Here is an 18,527-nt window from a genome sequence, read left to right as displayed (position 1 = left end):
AAATGGACAGTAGTGGTAAAATTGGTGATATTTGAATAAAGCCTCTAGATTAGAAAATAGTATCATCGTACTGAAGTTATGTTAGATGTTAACATTTGGGAATTTGGGGAAAGAGTACATGACATATTCTCCTTTCTTTTCTGGGTTCTGTTGACTGCCATCTTTTGTTTGCTCTCCCTAGTTTTTCTTTCCATCTGACTTTCATTCTGTTTATAAAAAGCTCCAATAATCCAGATTACAGCCCAACCTCAGTCAGTTGGGCCACACCTTAACTGAAGTAAAATCTTTAAATCTTTATATCACTTTTGTAACATGTTTGTAAATGAAATTATTTTAAAATGAAATAAAAAATTCCAAATTAGTATTTAAAAACATTTTAAAAATCCTCAGCCTTTAAAATGTTTCCATGGTTACCACTTCTTTGAAACTGTTAGAGGTTTGCAATAATTAACAAGTTGCAGCTCAGTTTCCCCTGATATGCATTGGGAAAAAGGCAAACCCGCTCCTCCATGACTGAGGGCACAGCCCTTTCCCACAGGTTAAACAAAGAAACCCGGTAGAGACAGGAATAAAGGGAGATAGAGATCTTCACTATCTGCCTATCAGAGGAAGATGAAAATCTTTACTATCTCTACCTGCATATCAGAGGGAGACGGAAATCTTCACTATTTACTATCAAAGGGAGATAGAGAAACTCTTTAACCCCTACAGATGAAAGAAACATCTGCTCCTGCAGCATTCCAAGAAACCATAACTCCTGAACCCACTATTTTCTAGTCATTACCAGGGAAAACTTTCACCCCTAGGGCTCCCTATTGGTCCCTGCACCTTACTTCGACCCTCAAACCCCCTCCCACTAACTATCATTTCCCTACCCAGGAAAGTTCTGTATAAATTCATGTCCATCCCTTCCAGAAGTGGACTGAAGTCTGTTCTTCAGACTCCTTCTGTTGGGAGAACTTCTCAATAAATTTCTACATGTGGTCATATCAGTCTCCATGTCCCAGTGAGTGCAGTTTCTCTCCAACAGAAACTTTTCTTCATCCCTTATGTATTCTAAAGCTGTTCTTATGTTTACTGCTATATTCCAATGCTTTGTTTATGACTTGGGCTGCAAACCAGGAGCTGGTGGGCTAAATTACCTTTCAATCCTGCTTTGCTTGACTGACATAAAAGTCCCCTCAACCCTCATCAGGATGCCTTTAGATGGGACGTTTACTTTCTAGTTTATCACATCTCTTTATTGCCTTGGACACCAGGGTAGCTTTCCTCTATTATCTTAGTAGTTTAAGCATTTCTACCAAAATCTTGAAAACTTATTGAACAACTTAAGCAAAGTATGTTTTCATGGATAACTTCATTCAGTTTCAGTTCAAATGACCATGTCTGTTGATTCATGGGGTCTGAGATAACGTTCCCTTGATGTTTATTACATCATGAAAATAAATGCTATTTCATTTTTGAGTCATAAATAGCCATTAGTCACAAAATGCCTAAGACTGAACTTTGAAGTTAATAGCAGTTTAGATCAATCACAAAAAATATGAAAATGAGGAGGTTCTGAGACACTCTGCATTTATTACTCATTTCTCAGAAACCTATTGGGCTCTTGGTTTAGGAATTACATTATCTCTCCCAAAGTCTTCCCTCATGCCATAATCTAATCACCTGAGAAGCTTTTAAAATACTGATGTCTAGATTCCACTTCTAGAGATTCAGATTTAATTAATGTACAGGGTCTAAGTTTTATATTTTTTAAGTTTCCCAGGTGATTCTATTATAATATGCACCTAGGTTAGAGAACCACTGATTTTGGTTATGTTTGAAGTAAGGGATCACCCATTGCTCTGGGGAAAGTGTGTATATTACTTTCCTGGCTGCTAAAGTAAATACCAAGCAACAAGTTGACTTCAACCATAGGAATTTATTGGCTTACAGTTCTGAGGCTACAAGTCCAAACTGGAGACATCAGCAAGGGCAATGCTCTTTCCCACAGGACTGTGGCATTCTAGGGCTGGCTGCTGGTATACCTTGATCCTTGGCTTTTCTGTTATATGACAATGCATGTAGTGGCATATTCTCCTTTCTCTTCTAGTTTCTGTGACTGTCAGCTTCTGGTTGCTCCTCCTAACTTCTCTTTCCACCTGGTTTTCACTCCATTTAAAAAAGGCTCCAGTAATCAAGATTAAAGCTCAACCTGATTCAGTCGGGCCACACCTTAACTGAAGTAAAACCTTGAAGAGATCTTATTTATAGGGGGACCACATCCATCATGTTTTAGTTTGCCAAAGGGCTGCCACTGTAAATTACCAGAAATGGATTTCTTTTATGAAGGGGATTTATTTGGGGGTAAACACTTACAGTTCTGGGGCAATGTGAAATTTTCAAATCAAGGCATAAGCAGAGATGCTTTCTCAAGGCCTTGCCACGTGAATGAAGCAAGATGGCTGCCAATCTCTGCCAACGTCTTTCCCTTCTCCTCCAGAATCTACCACCTCCCAAAGCTCAGATATGGGCAACCAGGCCTCGGGCTTGTCTCTTTCTCTCTCTCTTTTGTGGCTTCTTTGCCTCTCTGCAGCTGAGAGAACCTGGAGTCCTCTCTTACACATGGAAGGATCTAAATAAGGCAGCTTCCTTGTTCTCCGTGTGTCTGTCTCTCTCTGTGTCTCTGTTTATATAAGACTCAGCAAGAGGATGGAGACTCAGCCTGAGTCCCACCTTACTGATGTAGCTCAATCAAAACAGTCTCAAACCCACAGGAAAAGATCAGTCCAAAAACAATCCTTCCCATTTTAGGATTCATAAAAGAATTTAAAATTGTCACACTAGAGAATATGAACCAAAACCAGAACATGTCCAAACCTGGGTATGCAATTCAATCCACCCCATTGTGTTATAGGAACTTGGTGATTTGACAAAGTTTACACTTTGCAATGCCCCTTAATATGTAGGGTTGGTCAGTGAAATGAAGGTATGCATTGAAATTTTTGGGAAGCTTGTTAACAACACAGATTCCAGGGTCACACCCTCATAGATTCTTATCAGTATTTCTATTACACTCCACACTAATTACCTGTTAGCCATTTCATAAAAGGAGGACCTAGGCCTTTCTCTTGTTCAGAGCTGTGTTTCTGAATCACTTGTCTTGACCGTTTATTCCTCTCACCACTTTCCCTCTTCTTAGTCCCACAAAATCCAAATTTACCACTCATGCTCCAGATTCCATCTTCAACTTTTCTATTGAATTTAACTTTTGGCACTTTCTTCTTCCTGGCTCCCCACTGATTACAATGTGGTCTCTCCCTGAGAATCTGCCCTAGTTTGTCTTGGGAAACTGCCCTACACGTGGGTTCGCTCCTTCCAGAGATTGTTCTTCCTTAGTGCCTCCTCCCAGCTTCCATCTGCTGGAATTACCCTTGTTTAAGTTTCCCTGTATTGGTTAGCATTTATTGCACAATAAACCACCTTAAAACATAACGGCTTTTCAAAACCACAATGAGATACCATTTCACACCCACTAGAATAGCTACTATTAAAGAAAAAAACAGAAAATTACAAGTGTTGGAGAGGATGTGGAGAAATAGGAATACCTACTTATTATTACATTCCTGGTGGGAATATGAAATGGTGTAGCTACTGTGGCAGACAGTTTGGCAGTTCCTCTGGAAGTATAGAATTACCATATGACCCAGCAATCCCGCTTCAAGGTATACACCCAAAAGAATTGAAAGCAGGGATTTGAACAGATATTTGCATGCTGCTATTCCTAGCAACATTATTCACAATTGTCAAAAGATGGAAGCATCCCAAGTGTCCATCAGCCAATGAATGGATAGACAAAAGGTGGTATACACACACAGAGTGGAATATTATTCAGCTATAAAAAGGAATGAAATTCGGATACATGTGACAAAATGGTTGATCCTTAAAGCTATCATGTTGAGTGAAATAAGTAAGACACAAAAGGACAAATATTATATGATCCCACTGATATGAAATAATTAGAATAAGAAAAGTCGTAGAGTTAGAATCTAGAATATAAGTTACCAGGGTACAGGGTGAGGGTAGTGATAAAATATAGAATAACTGAATGTTTCTTCTGACCTGAGGCCATCTCAGTTGGGGTGGGACTCACTCACAACTTTGAGACTTTACCTGGAGTAGCTATCCACATAATCTCTCATCTTGCAAAAGGTCAGCTGGGGCTTGTTAATGTGGAGATGGAAAGGTTTCATGCAGCATGAGAGGGCAACTCCTAATGAGCAAGTGTTTCTTCAAGCCTCTTCTTGCATCATATTTGGTAATATCCATTGGCCAAGGTGAGTAAATCAGCCAAGTCCAGAGTCAATGGGGGAAGGAGCTCAAGGGCCTGAAACACTAGAATCTGTTATTTAAAAAATAAGAGCATAGTACTCCCTCTAATCCCAATAACCCATGGCCCTTTCACCTTCAAAATATACTCCCTGCCTCCCAAGAACCCCCAGAAGTCTCATCCAATTATAGTATTTGTCTCAAAGTCCAGGATCTTGTGATTTCAGTCAGGTCCAATTGAGAATGAGGTTCTTCAGGTGCATTTCCTTGGACATGGCTCCTCTGAATTCAGAGAACTGTAAACTAAAAAAAGCAAGTTATATGCTCTTCCACATACTCAGCAAACAATGGGGACACATGGACAGGACAATCATAGCAAATACTTCCATTTGAAAAGTGAATGAATGGAAGGCACTTAACCGTCAGTAATGCAAAGAATTCTGGAATCTAAGCAGACACATGTTGCCAGGTCCTCCTACTCTGAGAGCAGGGCCCAGTTCTGCTCCCTGGCAGTACCTCTCTAATCCATTGTTCCCTCTGGGCCTTGGCTCCTCCCTCTGGGATCTTGGCTTTGCCTTTTGAGACAACCTTCCTTTTCTATGAGAAATGGCTTGTGTTTGAAGCTGAGTAGCTTTCTCAGCCTGCTTCTTGCTCATAGAAAGTTGAGAACCCAGAGACCATTTTGCAATTTGCAAAATCTCAGACCCTTTAACTCCAGTGTTTTTTTCAGCACATCTCTCTTTAAAATGTTGTAGGTGTTCTATAATTTTCACTTACATCTCTCACATGACCCATAGCCACATCCATAATTACTTTAGAGACTGACCGCTCTGTACTTCAGGCACATCTAGCTGTTATGGAATGAAATCCTTAAGATTCTCAGAAGTCACATACAGACCAATGGAATAGAATTGAGGGTTCAGGAATAAACCCACATGTCTTTGGCCAATAGCTTTTCAACATGGATGCCAAGTACACTGAATGGGGAAATAAAATAATCTCTTCAGCAAATGGTACTAGGAATACCTATGTGCAAAAGAATGAAATTGGACCCTTATTTCACACAATATACAAAAATTAGTTAAAAATGGATCAGTGAACTAAATATAAGAGCTAAAACCATAAAACTCAGAAGAAAATCTAGGGAAAAATCCTCAGGCTTATGTATTTGGCAATGGATTCTTAAATAGAATACCACAAACATGAACAAGAGAAAATATATTGGACTTCATCAAAATTAAAAACTTTCGTGCATCAAAAGACATTGCAGTCAGGGACAGATGCAGGACATTATATATCCTGCAATAACCCACTGAATATATTGGGAGAGAGTGTAAACTACATCATAAACTATAATCCATGCTGTGTAGCAGTGCTCCAAAATGTATTCAATTGCAATGAACGTACCACACTAATGAAAGAAGTTGTCAATGTGGGAGGAGTGGGGGTTGTGGAGAGTTGGGTATATGGGAACCTCTTATATTTTTTATTGTAACATTTTGTGTGATCTATGTATCTTTAATAAAAAAGATAATAAAAAAATCAAAAAAATAAAAAAGACATTGTAGGGAAACAGATGTGGCTCAAGTGATAAGGCCTCTGCCTATCATATGGGAGGATCTGGGTTTGGTCCCTGGGAACTCTGGGTGAAAAAGAGAAAGTGTGCCTGCGCGGTGAGCCACTGCCTGCCTGGCAAGCCCAGTGCCTGCACAGTGAGCCAAGTGCCCATGTGAGTGCCCACGTGGTGAGCTGAGTGCCTGCATGGTGAACCCAGTACCCACTGACAGAAGATAACAAGACAAAACAGCAGGGGGGAGGGGGGGAAGGGGGGAAGACATTGTTGCAGTTTGATAGTGTTCATGAATTCCAAAATTAGATATTGGATTATGTTTGTGCACTGGTCTTGTCCTCTGGGCATATTATATTGGATTGGATTCAGAGGTTTCAGTTATACTTGATTAAATTAATGATTAAGGCTTGATTGGGCCACATCAGTAGGACATTGAGTTCCCTCCCCCTTGGTGGGTGGGGGCTCACAGAGAAAATGACGTGGTAGAGGAGGAGTTTGGAGTTTTGATATTGGAGCCCAGGAAAGTAAACACACAGAAAAGCAGATATGTGAGGAAGGAGGAGTGAAGGCTCCATTAGACATGGCAGAGGCCCCAGGAAGAGAGATGAGTCATTAGCCTGATACTCTACAGCTGGCCTTGTGGAATGAGCAGAAGCAGCAGAGCCCGGAAAGAAACAAGCCTCAGGAGAGAGATGAGACTTATTCCAGGCTACAGCTGATTTTGGAAGAAGCTGGGAGCATAGAGCCTTGAGAGGAGGAGGAAGACTGAACCCTCGCAGACATTGCCTGCCATCTTGCGTCAACACGTGGCAACAGACTCTAGGTGAGAAAGTATTTTTTATGGTACATTGAGTTGGACTCTTTAGGGCCTTGTGACTGTAAGCTTCTACCCCAAATAAATACCCTTTATAAAAACCAACCGATTTCTGGTATTTTGCATCAGCACCCATTTGGGTGACTAATACAGACATTAAAAAAGTGAAAATACAACCTACAGAAAGAGAGAAAATATTTGGAAATCTGATAAGGGTTTAATAATATCCACAACATAGAAAGAACTCCTACAATTCAACAATAAAAAGAAAAACAATCCAATTTTAAAATGGACAAAGCTCTTAAATAGATATTTCTCCAAAGAAAACTAATAAACACCTGAATAGATGCTCAAATCACAATGAGCTACCACTTCACATCTGCTAGGATGGCTATTATTTTAAAAATGGAAAATAACAAGTTTTGAAAAGGATGTAGAGAAAATGGAACACTGGCACATTGCTGGTAGGAGTGTAAAATGGTGTAACTGCTGTGGAAAAGAGTTTGAAAGTTCCTCAAAAAGTTAAACATTGAATTTCCATATGACCTGGCAATTCTACTTCTAGTTATATACCCCAAAGAACTGAAGGAAGCAACACAAACAGAAACCAATTTTCATTGTGTCTACCAAAAGGTAGACATGACCCAAGCATCCTGACAGATGAATAAATAAGCAAATTGTAGTATATATATATAATGGAATACTATTCAGTCACAGAAGAATAGAAGTTCTGATTTGTGCTACAACATGGATGAATTTTGAAAGTATTATGATAAATGAAATAAACTGGGCACAAGAAACAAATATAATATGATTCCACTTCTGTGAAATATTTAGGATAAGCAAATTCATAGACATTACGGGTTACCAAAGGCTGGGGAAAGGAACAATCAGGAGTTATGGCTTAATAGTTACAGAGATTGTTTGGGGTGATAAAAAATTTGGTAATGGATAGTGGTGAAGTGCAACACTATAAATATAGTTAATGCCACTGAATTATAAACTTAAAATGGATTAAAGGCACAAGGCTGAGCAGTCAGAACTTGACTATTATAAATACAGTTTCCGGAAGTAATTTTTTCCTTAACTATCTTATGTTTCCAACTTAGTTCATGGTATTTATAGTATTATTAGAATGACTGGATGGTTTTCAATTACCTTGATATGTCATCATTTCCCATTCCTCTGTTGTACATATTTAATTTTAGGCAATTTCAATTTTCTGCTTTTATTTAATTTTTTAAAGATTTATTTATTTATTTCTCTTCCCTCCCCCCCCCCGCTGTCTGTTCTCTGTGTCTATTTGCTGCGTCTTGTTTCTTTGTCCGCTTCTGTTGTTGTCAGTGGCACGGGAATCTGTGTCTCTTTTTGTTCTGTCATCTTGTGTCAGCTCTCCATGTGGGTGGTGCCATTCTTAGGCAGGCTGCACTTTCCTTTGCGCTGGGTGGCTCTCCTCACGGGGCGCCCTCCTTGCGCATGGGACTCGTAGGGGGGACACCCTGCATGGCAGGGCACTCCTTGCACGCATCAGCACTGCGCATGGCCAGCTGCACACGGGTCAAGGAGGCCCGGGGTTTGAACCTTGGACCTTCCATGTGGTAGACGGACGCCCTAACCACTGGGCCAAGTCTGTTCCCCTCTGCTTTTAAAATAACTCTGTCATGATTGTTTTTATGAATTTTTACTTTTGAATTCATTCCTTGTGATACATTTTCCAAACTTTCAAGAATTAGATCACTAGATAATAGTGTATAAGCATATTTAAGGCAAATGATCTAAGGGGTGAGTGTTTTCCAGGAGAGTTGTGCCAATTTATAATATTTCACTATTTCCCTGAAGCCTTACCATCATTGAGGTTTATCATTTTTCTTTCTTTCCTTTTTTATAGTTTTGCAGACACATGGTATTTCAAGATGTAGTCGTTTTTTTTTTTTTTTTTTTAAAGATTTATTTATTTAATATCCCCCCCTCCCCTGGTTGTCTGTTCTTGGTGTCTATTGCTGTGTCTTGTTTCTTTGTCCGCTTCTGTTGTCGTCAGCGGCACGGGGAAGTGTGGCGGCGCCATTCCTGGGCAGGCTGCTCTTTCTTTTCACGCTGGGCGGCTCTCCTCACGGGCGCACTCCTTGCGCGTGGGGCTCCGCCACGCGGGGGACACCCTTGCGTGGCACGGCACTCCTTGCGCGCATCAGCACTGCTCATGGCCAGCTCCACATGGGTCAAGGAGGCCCGGGGTTTGAACCGCGGACCTCCCATATGGTAGACGGACGCCCTAACCACTGGGCCAAAGTCCGTTTCCCAAGATGTAGTAGTTTCATATGGTTATGAATTCCAAAAGTAGATATTGGATTATGTTTGTAATCTGGGCTGTACCTGGGCGTGATTGAGTTATGATTAGGGCTTTGATTGGGCCATGTCATTAGGGAGTTGAGTCCCCACCACTTAGTGGCTGGGGACTCACAGATAAAAGGCATTGCAAAGGACAGAGTTGAGGGTTTTTGATGTTGGAGTTTTGATGTTGTTGGAGTTTGATGCTGAAACCTTAAGCTGGAGCCCCAGGTAGTAAACTCACAGAAGAAACAGATGTAAGCCCCAGGAAGAAGCACAGAAGAACAGATGTTTACCCAGGTAGTAAACTCACAGAAGAAACAGATGTAAGCCCTGGGAAGAAAGGAACCCTGAACCCAGAGAGAAGCAAGACCCTGGAAGGGAGGAACCCAGGAAGCCGGAACCCTTGCAGATGTCAGCAGCCATCATGCTCCAACACATGAAAATAGACTTTGGTGAGGGAAGTAACTTGTGCTTTATGGCCTGATATCTGTAAGCTCCTACTCCAAATAAATACCCTTTATACAACCCAACCAATTTCTGGTATTTTGCATCAGCATCCCTTTGGCTGACTAATACACAAGGTTTCTATTGGCATTTCTTCAATATCTAAGTAGGGTGATATTTTTTCCTTTTCTTAATTTACCAAATGAATTCTTCTTATGTGAAGTCTGTTCCATAGAGTATAAAATTAGCATTACACTCAGCTGCAGTTTACACAACTCCAAGAAATGAAAATATTAGCATTAGGTATTTCTTTTTCACATAAAAGAAGTCTGAGGACAATGCAGCACTGGCAAGAAATTTCTTGTTGTCACAGACCCAGACTCTTTAAATCTTATTGATTTCATATCTCATGATCCTCATTCCATTCAGCAAGAAGGAGACAGGGGTAGGGGTGGGATAAGCTACTTCCCTTTATGGACATTTTTCACAAAGTGCACACCATTTGTGTTTATATCCCATTGGCCAGCACTTAGTTTTATTTCCAAGAAAGAAAGGGAAGACATATCATGTTAACCAGTAGCTCATCTCCATCTTCCACTAGGAACGAGAGACTATAAGCAGTACGAGAAAAAGATGGTGCAGTATAGCAGAGGAAGTAAACGTGAAGAAAGGCAAGACTCAGGTTGACACAACGAGATAGGTGCATGATGGTGGGAAAGTATCTCCTGTGCAAAATCAGATGCTTCCTGAAGCTGGACTCTTTCCAGATGTTTAATCCTTAGCCATGTCTGACATACCTTCCATCTCCATACACCTCCACTCCCCAGTCCCAAATTCTAAACATTTTTCAAGGCCCAGCTCAGATCTCAAAGCTTCTATGACCAGCCCAACACTTACTATTCATTTGAATGTTGATACTAACATGGGTCTTGCTAATTACCATTTGTATGTGTTAGATCCATAGTGATTATGAATTTGAAATATTTAATTTATGAGATTTTAAGTTTATGAAATTTTAAATTTCTAAGATTATAGAACTGAAATTATAAATTTGAAAGCAATCATAGTACATGCCCATTTTTCAGTGGGCAACGTAGTCCCTACCTATCTAGCTTCTCATATCTTCTTATCTCAGTGTAGTAATCCCCGGTGTCTTCATTGTCTTTTGACTCTCTGCCTTCTTCCTGCTTGTGAGGTGAGGTAAAGATGGAAAAAGTCTTTCCTGGTCTAGCTTCAGAGTGAATCACTAATTCATTCAACAAACATTTGACCAAATTTAAAAACAAAAACAAAAACAAAAAACCAATTTGTTCTTTTTTTTTTTTGATGGTAAAATAACAATTTATTTCAAAAGTGAGAAGACATTCTGTAAAACAATGAAATGATGTTTATATAAAGTCTATAAAGCACAAGAGATTTTTCTGATAAGATGTAGAATCTTTTTCTCTAAGCAGGTTACTCAGATGTTTTAGAAAAACCTTTTATTAATTCTTATTAAGAGTAGACCAATAGGCAACGGACTTGGCCCAGTGGTTTGGGCATCCGTCTACCACATGGGAGGTCCGTGGTTCAAACCCCGGGCCTCCTTCACCCCTGTGGAGTTGGCCCATGCGCAGTGCTGATGCGTGCAAGGAGTGCCGTGCCATGCAGGGGTGTCCCCGCTTAGGGGAGCCTCACGCGCAAGGAGTGCGCCCCGTAAGAAGAGCCGCACAGCGCGAAAGAAAGTGCAGCCTGCCCAGGAATGGTGCCTCACACATGGAGAGCTGACACAACAAGATGACACAACAAAAAGAAACACAGATTCCTGTGCTGCTGACAACAACAGAAGCAGACAAAGAAGAAGACGCAGCAAATAGACACAGAGAGCAGACACTGGGGTGGGGGGAGGGAAGGGGAGAGAAATAAATAAACAAATAAATCTTTAAAAAAAAAAAAAAAAGAGTAGACCAATAATCCAAGGATACTTTGTCATTGCAAAGGAAAGAAAATCAAGTACTAGTTTTGCATGAAGATTCTGTCTGATAAGAAAAATCTTAAAAATCTTATAAACCTATCAAATCTTAACCTTGATCTTGACAGACTGATAGCACCACCCCAGTGAGTTATTTTGCTAATGGGATTCTTCCTTTTCTCTTACTTTACCAAGAATCAACTAAATTATTCCCTTTTATATTCTACCATGATATGAAATGGTGCTCTAAGAGACAGGATTTGGTAGGGGAGAATCCTGTCCTTCCACAGGGGAAAGTAATGAAGGTCATAAGAGAAGTGCAGAGAAAGTGCTTGGGGAGTGACATAGGAGTGAATGTCAAGGCTAAGGAGACGTTATGAATCCAGGGAAGATGGTAGGCAGCCTCAGGGTGGAGAGTTGAATTAGCACAGGGCATATGCAGTTCTGCAGTTCAGTCCTTTATAGCAGTGTCTGGTGATTGGTTTGTGCCTGCCACACTGACTATTATGTATTTTGGTTCTCATAGCAAGTATATATAGGAAGAAATTTAAGGAGAAGGAGGTCTGAAATGTAGGAAGGGGCCAGATTATTAAAGACTTGAATGCCAGGCTAAGAAGTTGTCCACATAGTCATGGACAAATGTGGTTTTGGAATCAGATAAAAGAAACACCCAAGTTCACATTTCCTCTATATCAGACAGTGACTTGTGAGTTTGGGCAAACTACTCATTTCTCATGTGCAAAATGAGGACGATAATACTTACATCACACTCAAGGCATATTGTCTTGTTAGTCCACAGAAGTCATTAAACATTTTGTTAAGCATAACTTGATATAATATGGTCAAAAGTCTCAATAAGCATGTTATAAACTACAACTTGATAAAATTACAAATGAATAAATTAGTTTATAGTACAGAATTATTCAGCAGATCACTCATCCAGATCCAGTGGTTCATGTGCCTCCATCTCCAGAAAGTTCTTGAAACTTCTTGATTGTCAGGCTGGGGCTTGAAGTAGGAGAAACCCTTGGATTCCTGAGTTAAGATAACTGCAAAGGATCCAGGTGCTTGGGTGTTTCTCTTCTGCTGCCAGCTGGGGTGACCCTCAGCCTAAAAATACCTCTACTGAGTGCCTAAGGGGAAAAAAATGTAAAGGGAGGGCTTGGGGAGAATTTGGAAAAGAAAGTGAAATGTTACCAAGGAAATCTTGTTTTGCTTAGCAATATACTCTGAGACCTGTTCCCCACCTCCTCTATTACCCTTGGAAAGCAGAGTTCAAGATGAAGGAGTCACCACTTTCTTTTGCCCCTGTTCAAATCTAGTTCCTCTGCTCTGGTTTGATAATCTTCTAATGGCAGAAACAAGTGAAGGCAAGAGTAAGGGGTTGGGGTGAACACCAGTCAGGTTACTTGGTTCTAATATTGAAGCTTCTAATCTGTTAAGACATCTAGTGCCCCTCCAATTCTACATTGTTTCATGACCACACTTGACACTCCATCACCCCTCCTTCTTCCTCTGTCTCCCTCCAAAATGGGACTTTGGAGAGTCTCCTGAGCTGTAGGGTCAAGGATAACTCTACCCAGCAAACTGAAGTTATATTCAGAAGGCATTTCTGGTTGGCACCTTGGGCATTTGCAGCTTATCACTCTGGGGTAGTGAAGAATTGGGAAGGTGGGAATGCAGAAAGGATGCAGGAGATAAGAGATAAGGCCTTCAGAAATTATCTACCTTTGACTTGCTAATGATATACCTGGAAGGTCTCAGTTCATCAGTGTGCACATTATACGGTATGACATCAGACACCGAGACCTGAGATTCCTGGGAATGGAGGTTGTGCTTGGAAGATTGGAGAGAAAGAAAGAAGAAATGAGTGCCTAGAACTTGGAGGAAGACCACTTTAGTTGGCCTGTGCAGATATGGGGCTTTTGACCTTTGGCTTGAGGAAAATGGTTATTGGGGGCAGGCACAGGCAAGGGACTGAATGTAGACTCAGGGTACCCCAGAACAACCTGTAAACTGGGGCATGCCTACTGCTGAGGGCATACAAAAACTTTTCATGGAGTATATGGGTGTGGGTATTTTTTAGAGAATCAATTTCCATATCCTAGTTTCCATATATTCTCCTTCCTAAAACTGATTTCCCTGAAGTTACATCTTCAGTGTCTCATTAGTGCTCATTCCTTATCTCCTCTTTCATAGAAAGGAAGACCTATCTATCATGCAAGCAACATATTATTACAAGGCACTGCTGCCCTGAGACAGTCCTACAGGGCACCAAATAAAGGGTCAATTTGAAATATTGATATCTGTGTCTCAAGTACATATTTTGCATTGATTTCAAGGAGGAGGAGGAGAAAAGATTAAGATTACATCTTCAAAGTAAAGTAACCTGTTTGGGGTATTTTCTTAAACATTTACTCAAAATCATGGGGTAACCACTTTCTTTAGCTTTTCCCAAAAGGTTTTTGGATATTGTAAATCTATAGTCTTTTTTTTAAAAATTTGAATATAAGTCTCCTTCGTGCTTCAACTTTCCTGCTAATTTACTGGCCAAATAGCTTCTCCTTTTGCCCATAATTTCCACAAAATATTGTTTATTTTAGTAATAAGCAGCATTATATCCATCCACAAATCATAAACTAATATAAAGAAGGCTGATTTACTTTTTTATGTTTAATGATTCTTTTAAGTTTTTATATTCAAATTATTCTACTTTACTCAATTTTGGGTATTAAAATAAATTGTACTAATAAATAAACCCAGAATTTTTCTTAACATGTAGCATTCTACGGTGACAAGAAATTTTAAGTTTTATGATGAGTATTAATAATCATAATATATACTCAATCTAGAAAAAGTACAATATATAAAATAACATGTACATATTTTGCTGCAGAAAATTTTGATATGGTGATAAATAAAAGACTCAAACTTAAAAGTATATCATATTAGGATAAAATTCAGTGAGTGACACAGGATGAAAATAGGAATACAAGGGAAAAAATAAATGATGGAAAATTTCTGTCTGTTAAAGAGTTTGTCCATGTGGCTTTTAAATGCAAGCTGGATATCCAATACTGAGTGATTTAACAATTTTAAAATCAGTGTACTGGAAATTATATCCTTTGCAATTATTGAAACTTGTGATGAAAGTTTTATATGTCAAATTAAAAATGTGTGAGGGGATATATCATTTTATCTTTTTTTTCAAAAATATTAGGAAGTCCCAGAAAAAGAACTTTGTAGATTTCTACACTAGAAGGTGGCAGATAATGTAGAAAGAAAAAGGGTGGGGGAGGAGGTGCCAGCTCACTGTGCAATTTTCCTGGGCTCAGAGTTGTGCCCCATGTATCTCTGACTTGTCTTTGCATTGTACTGTCAGGGTGTCTCTTCTGGCTTTCCAGGAGAATATGAAGCAGATGTACTCTGAATTGAAACACTTCATTCTACAGAGTAAGGAAATATGATGAAATCATAGAATAAAGTTGAAAATTGGTATGAAGTTGATTGAGGACAGACATAGAGTGAAGGTTAGTCTTGGAGAAGCTTAGCAGTAAAGAGAGTGTGAATTGATGGGAAGGTAATGCCTAAGGAATAATTCTGTAGGTTGATGGGAATGAGCAAATTTATAAAAAGATAATAGGAGATAGGGGCAAGATGGCAGCAGAGTAAGGAGTTCCAAAAGTCAGCTCATCCTACAGGACAGTTAGTAAGCATCCAGAGCTATCTAATACATCTGTTTGGGGGATCCAGGAGACCAGAGGAGCATCCTGCAACCATATTTGAAAGCATGGAAGGAAGACACTGCTCATCTGCAGTGAAAATTCAGTGAGTAGAGCATTCTATGCCACAGAGGCTGGTGCCCATCCTCCTCTGATAGCTCAAGCTACCTTAGGAGCTCTTCTGTGGTTGAATTGGGAAGCTCCATTTCCCAAAAACAGGGTTAGAAGAGACAGTCAGGCACTGACTTCAGCTGCTGATTAGTAAATTTAGCTGGCTAAAGTATAATCCTAAGAACAGCTAAAGTTTGAACCTGTCCAAGTCAGAAAGAGGCTAGTAGCTGCCATTTTAACCTCACCCCCAGCATTAGCGGAAACAGGGCTGATGGTAAATCATGGTGATGGCAGGGACTGGCTTCCTTCCACTCAGATTGGATTGCAGCCCCAGCCTAACCTCCAGCAGGGAGGAACCTGGAGAGAGAATTGCAATGACCTCTCCAGGCAACTGTAGGTACTTTCAGCCAGTACAGACTGGATAGTCAGACACCTGAGGCTCCATCCCTGCCCCTATAGGATAGGAGGAGAACTGTGCTTCCTCAGCTTCTGGGCAACTGCAGGCACTTTTGGCCTGTACAGCCTGGTTTTTGGGTACCTTTGATTCTAGCTCTGCCTCTCTCCCTGTCCCCACCACCACCACCACCACCACCATAGGGTAGGAGGGGGCTGTTGTTTCTTCAGCCTCTCTGGGCAACTGCAGGTGCTTTCAGCCCACACAGACTGGATACTTGGACACCTGTAGCTCCATCCCTGCCCCCTAATAAGATAGGAGGGGAACTGTGTTTTCTCTCTGGGCAACTACAGGTGCATGGGGCCTGCACAAACTGAAATTTTGGAGCCTGTGGCTCTACCCCCACCCCGAATAGGACTAGAAGGAGAGTGGTGTTTCCCCAGCTTCTCTGGGTAATTGCAGGTGCTTTAGATCCACACAGACTGAATAGTTGGACATCTGTGGCTCCATCCCCACCTGGGACTCCACCCCTGCCCCCCATAGGATAGGAGGGGCCTGGTGTTTCTTCAGCTTCTCTGGAAAATGGCAGGCACTTTCAGCCTCCATGGACTGGACTGTTGGGCATTGTGGTTCCATCCCCACCCCTTAAAGGGCAGAAAGGACGATACAACCTCAACATCTCAGGGCAACTGCAGGGGCTTTGAGCCCACACAGATTAGATTTTTGGGCATTCCAGAGGGCCCATCCCCACCCCTGGCAGGGGAGGAAGGAGACCAATGCTAAGTCAGCCTACCTGGGCAACTGTGACCAGTTTGGACTCACATGGCTTAGATTTATGCCCACACCTGCATCTCCATCCTTGCCCAAGGCAGGGAGAAGAAGGGGCATAAAACTTCATCAGTCTATCCAGGCAACGACAGGTGGTCTTGACCTGTATGGCTTGGATTACTATACATGACCAGCTCTATCTGACCCCTGGCAGAGGAGAAAGGGGGAGAAGTTTCATCAGTTCCTGGGGCAATGCAGGCAGCTTCAGCTTCCACGACTTACAGTACCAACTATATCCTTCACTCCTACTACACAACCAGCAAGGTAGAAATAGCAAGAAAGCCCTAAACGAAGAGGGAAACAGTGCCCAGAATAAATACATCTAGTAAACCAGATGCCAAGACACCAACAAAAAATTACAATTCATACCAAGAAACAGGAAGATATGGCCCAGTCAAATGAACAAGATCAGCCTTCAGATGACATAAAAGAGTTAAGACAATGAATCACAGATGTTCAAACAAATCTCCTTAGTGAATTCAATGAGATGACAAAAGAGATTAAGTATATTAGGAAGACACTGCATGAGCACAGAGAAAAAAGTGAAAGCATACAAAGAAAAATAACAGATATTATGGGAATTAAAGATGCAATAAATGAAATAAAAATACACTGGAGGCATGTAACAGCAAATTTGAGGAGGCAGAAGAAAGGATTTGTAAGCTTGATGATATGGCCTATGAATGCAAACATACAAAAGAGCAGATAAAGTAAAGAATGAAAAAAAATTGAACAGAAACCCAGGTACCTAAATGATGGCAAGAGATGTGCAAACATACATGTCATGGGTGTCACAAGAGAAGAGAAGGGAAAAAGAGAAGGAGTATTTGAAGAAATAATAGTAGAAAATTTCCCAACTCTATTGAAGGGCATAGATATCCATGTCCAAGTAGCACAATGTACTCTCATCTGAATAAATCCATATAGATCTACTCCAAGACACATACTAATCAGAATGTTAAATTCCAAAGACAAAGAGAGCAGCAAGAGAAAAGTGATGCATCATATACAAGGGATACTCAATAAGATTAACAGTTGATTTTGCATCAGAAACCATGAAAGCAAGAAGGCAATGGTATGACTGATTTAAGATACTGCAAGAGAAAAACTGCCAGCCAAGATTCTTATATACAGCAAGATTGTCTTTAAAAAATAAGGGTGAATTTAGAATATTCACAGACAAACAGAAACTGAGAGTTTGTAACCAAGAGACCAGCATTGCAGGAAATTCTAAAGGGGGTGCTACAGTCTGAAAAGAAAAGACAAGAGAGAGAGGCTTGGAAAAGAGTCTAAAAATGAAGATTATGTTTGTAAAAGTAACTAAAATGAAGAATTGTGGTGAAAATAAAATATGACAGAAAAAACCCAAAGGTCAAAATGGGTGGAGTAGGAATTGACTTTAGAGTAATAACTTGAATATTAATGGATTAAACTGCCCAATTAAAAGTCACAGATTGAGGAACGGACAAAAAAGTACAAGCTATCTATGTGCTATTTACAACTGACTCACCTATACAAATAGATTGAAAGTGAAAAGCTCGAAAAGATATTCCATGCATGCAATAACCAAAAGGGAAAAAAAAATCTGGAGTAGCTATACTTATATCAGATGAAATAGGCTTTAAAAGTAAAACTATTATTAGAGACAAGGAAAAGCATTATATATTAATAAAAAGAGAACTTCACCAGGAAGAAATAGCAAGCATAAATGTATATGCACCTAACCAGGATGCCCCAAATTACATGAGGCAAACACTGGCAAAACTGAAGGGAGAAATAGATGTCTCTACAATAATAGTTGGAGACTTCAATATACCACTCTCAGCATTGGACAAAACATGTGGGCAGAGGGTCGATAAAGAAATGGAGAGCTTGAATAATATGATAAATGGACTAAACCTAATAGGCATATATGGAACATTGCACCCCAAAACAGCAAAATGTACATTCTTATAAGTGCTCATGGATCTTTTTTAGGCTACACCAAATGTTGGGCCACAAAGCAGATCTCAATAAATTCAACAAGACCAAAATTATACAAAGCACTTCTCAGA

At 40.3% G+C, this 18,527-nt stretch overlaps 1 long non-coding RNA gene across 1 annotated transcript in view; it reads left to right on the top strand.

The window, feature by feature from the left end:
* The first annotated feature begins 6,435 nt into the window (after positions 1-6,435).
* Positions 6,436-18,527, top strand: part of LOC111761412 (uncharacterized) — a 38,599-nt gene continuing 26,507 nt past the window's right edge. Inside the window, exon 1 of the long non-coding RNA XR_002794786.3 lies at positions 6,436-6,704. This is a non-coding gene — a long non-coding RNA (uncharacterized lncRNA). The remainder of the gene's footprint in view (positions 6,705-18,527) is intronic.

The sequence above is a fragment of the Dasypus novemcinctus genome, chromosome 2, assembly GCF_030445035.2.
Source record: "Dasypus novemcinctus isolate mDasNov1 chromosome 2, mDasNov1.1.hap2, whole genome shotgun sequence".
Taxonomy (NCBI): domain Eukaryota; kingdom Metazoa; phylum Chordata; class Mammalia; order Cingulata; family Dasypodidae; genus Dasypus; species Dasypus novemcinctus.
The sequence above is the reverse complement of the archived record's forward strand: the minus strand, read 5'-3'. Positions and strand labels throughout refer to the sequence as shown.